This window comes from Crocodylus porosus, unplaced genomic scaffold, assembly GCF_001723895.1.
Source record: "Crocodylus porosus isolate Cpor-Errol unplaced genomic scaffold, CroPor_comp1, whole genome shotgun sequence".
In the NCBI taxonomy this organism is placed as follows: Eukaryota; Metazoa; Chordata; order Crocodylia; family Crocodylidae; genus Crocodylus; species Crocodylus porosus.
This window is the reverse complement of record NW_017728886.1, coordinates 38121478-38125189: the sequence shown is the minus strand read 5'-3', so window position 1 is coordinate 38125189 and position 3712 is coordinate 38121478. Positions and strand designations below refer to the sequence as shown.

Below are 3712 nucleotides of genomic sequence, written 5' to 3'. Positions count from 1 at the left end.
CCAGCACTCTTTCCTGCTTATGCAGGGGGTCGGACTCGATGATCTATTGAGGTCCCTTCCGACCCTAGCATCTATGAATCTATGAATTTACAATTTTAAAGCAATTTAGAAGCCTACCAGTGCCTCAATCATTTAAATAAAACTAGTGAATTGCCCATCAAGTTTGCACACAGCCAGCCCCACATTGCCACCCTTCCCTCCCCCACTGCCCTAGGCGTGGCTGGCTGTCTGGCTGTCTGTGTGCAGAGCACTCCGATTGGTTGTTTCAGTAAACACTGTGATTGGCTGCTGAGACTACCAATCAGAGTGCTCCCAGATCATTAAAGCACCTGTCGCTCGCTCGGTAAGCAGGACTGGATTTTAACAACAGCAACAGCACCGAAAACTTCACCCAGTCTCAATCCATGTACTTTTATTCTCCTACTCCTATCTAAACAGGAATTTTCTTATAACAATTCTCTAGAGAAAAATAAGTAATATTGTTAACTGAAAAGGCTCACCTAATACTTTACATTTAATATGGCTGAACTATGTTTTATTATTTATTTTTCTCCGTGTTACAACAAAAAGTTAAACAGATTTTAAGGGCGATTGCTTGCCATGGGGTGAAGCAGGTAAACGTCTCTATACTCAAACCCCAAACCTTGTTTAACTGCTCAATGAGTCACTCTTGTGCCAACACCTTTTTCTCAATTAATTGATTTATTCAACACCACCTACCTTCTGCCCGCCTTGAAACAGCCATAACACCCACTCTAATCACTAACTTGCTTTTAGTGCAGTCCCACCCACACGAAAAAAGATATGGCATTCAATGCGTGTCATTCATTTCCATCACTAGAGTATACTCTTTCATCAAGCTGTGTGTTGCATAATGCATTTCCTCCTAAGATCTGAGGATCTGCGTTATGATACATTTTTCATCTCTCAGCTGGAAAAAAATATATAGTGACTTAACTCCCTTGGATACACTCTAAACACGTTAGCGCTGTTAGAATTTTCCATTCTGCAGTACAAAATATGCAGTACACGTTGTTGCCTTTTTATGACATTATTATGCTTCGGAAAATTTGGGGTAGCTCTTACTGTTTATTCAGAACCATAATGCTGGAAAGGACCTCAATGGTTATCTGGTCCAACCCACTGCACAACTGCAGCAATGCTATTCCTATATCTTCTGTCCAGTGCTTATCCAGTGTCTAGCAGAAAACCACCAGTGAAAGTAACTCTGATTTCCCTAGGCAGTTTATTCACTTCCTTACTTTCTAACAGCAAGGATTTTTTCCCTTTGCTCTATAATCTAAATCTGCTTTATGGTTATTTAAATCCAGTGATTCATGAGTCACCCTCTGCAGCAAGGGAAAAGAGTTTTTCCTCCTACTTTAATAGGCATAGCACCTTTAAGAAACTGGAGGCAATTTACATAGCTTTTCAGATATTTGAAGACTGCTATAATGTCTCTCCTTTAATCACTTTTTCTCCACATTAAACACGGCTAGATCTCTCTACCTTCTAATATTTTTAATCACGTTAAATCGGGCACATCGTTTTGAGCAACGGACCAGCTCTGGACCAGTTGGAACCTTTGTGCACAGCCCCGACCTCAGCTTGCCCCATGCCTGCTCCAGACTCACCTGCCCATGCTGAGAGGCAGCAGCAGCAGCAGCGGCTGGACAGAACCAGCCTCACCCTCACCGCTGCCAAGCCTTTCTTGCTGCAGCTGTTCAGAACCTATGCCCAGGCTGCCCTGCAGCTCCTCTCTATTGATGTCACTGCCACATCCAGGCCACCCACCAAGGCAGCAATGGCAGTGCAGAGGAGCCATGGGGCAGCCCCAGCACAGGCTCTAGGCAGCTGCAGCAAGAAGGGCCAGGCAGTGGTGAGGGAGAAAGGCCGCTTTTTCTCCACGCTCAGCAGCAGCTTCTGCCTGGCTGCTGCTCAGCATAGGCAGGTGAGTTTGGAGCAGGCGCAGGGCAGGCGAGTGTTGGGGCTGTTCTCACAGGTTCCAGATGGTCTGCTTTGGCCAGGGCAAGTTAGAGGCGAGCACAGGGTAGGACTAGGGTTAGGGCTGGGGCTAGGGCCGTGCACTGTCAGTGGCGTTGGGAAGTAGCCGCAGGGTGCCTGGGCCCCGAGCTACTGGGCAGGAGGGTGCTGACTACTGTTTAACTGTGTAGTTAAAATTGCAATTAATTGCAACTACTTTTTTTAAATCTTGCAACTAACTGCAATTATTTTTAATTATTTGTCAGCCCCAGTTAAAATACATTCAAAAAGGGGGAGAGAGGGGAATAAAAAGGAGTAAAAATCCTCTTGGAGCTCAAAAAAACAAGGGGAAGGAAATGATTTTAAGTGAATAACTTCATAATATATGTGTATATACAGTTTCTGCCCCAATAATAGGGAATTAGGTAAAAGGATATGGTTGACAGGTTTTGTTCAAAAACAATCAAACCCAGAAAAATAAGAAAAAATAATTCCCTGCAGTGTCAAGTTGGTAAGTACCAGTAATCACTCCAACAGTTTGTTGCAACGTGACAAACATTATATTCCTTCCTACTGTGCGAAATTTCCTCCTCCTTTGATAGCAGGTAGTAATTGTGCTACTCAAATGTCAGCCTACACACAATATTCTTCATGCAACATTTTAGAAAAATGTATGGTTATTAAAAGGTAGTTTGTAAAAAGAAGTGGATTGCCAAATCACATATCCAAATATACTCTTTATCTTTAAACAGTCCCATAAACTGTATACAGGTTCCCATCCATTAACCTAACTGAAGGCACCTGTGAGCGGAGTGGGGCCTAGGAGCAGCCGTGAACTCCTTAGCGCCCCCTACCGTCACTTAGGGTGGACTGGGCACCCTCGAATCCTTGCCCGCCATGACTTTGATGACAAATAAGTTGTATGGGAGGCTGCCTCTGTTCCCCTAGTTAACGGTACCGATGTTCCTGCCCCTACTCCGAAATGGGGTATCTCTATGCGCCCTGCCTTAAGGGCTATGCGTGCCTCCAACCTCCCCTTCAGCACGCCCCAAGCCTCGCAGCTGTTCCGGGGACGTTGTACGGTCCCTCGCCCCTCTGGTGCCCTCTCTCTCTCTCGGGCACCCTGGGCTCCTCGCCCGCCTGGTGCCCCCGTGGGCCGGGCTCCTATCCTCCAGCCAGCTCCCTGCGCCCTGGGCCTGTCTCGCCGGCGTCCGGCTATTGCTGGCGCCCCCTGGGTCCGGCTCGCTACCGCCGCCCTACTACCGGTGCCCCCTGGGTCCGGCTCGCTACCGCCGCCCTACTACCGGCATTCCTCACCTGCTCGTGCTCTCTCTTTCTCTGCCCCGCTCTGGGGCCGACACCGCGCGCCTCACACTCTTTCTCTGCCCCGCTCTGGGGCCTTGCCCTCTCTGGGGCCGACAATAGTGCCCCTCTGGCACTGGGCCACCGTTGCCCACACTGGGCAAACGCCGCCTGTATGGGCTGGGGTCTCTGACCCCTCTCGCCACGCCTCACCGGCGCAAACCGCGCCCCCCTGGCACAAACAATAGTGCCCCTCTGGCACTGTGCCCTCACTGGACACCTGGAACCCCCAAGCTGTTGGGGAGCCCCGCTGAGGCCTCCTCACTCTCCTACAGCCTCACCCAGTCCTCCGGTTTAACTGTAACAAACTCAAGCCCGATGGCTGCAACCCAAACAATAGAGCCTCCTGCTCATAACAAACTCCAAG

The 3712-nt window shown here is 48.7% G+C and overlaps 1 protein-coding gene across 5 annotated transcripts in view; it reads right to left on the bottom strand.

Annotated features, from left to right (window-relative positions):
- Positions 1-3712, bottom strand: part of RUNDC3B (RUN domain containing 3B) — an 87390-nt gene that overhangs the window by 67476 nt on the left and 16202 nt on the right. The window lies entirely within an intron of this gene.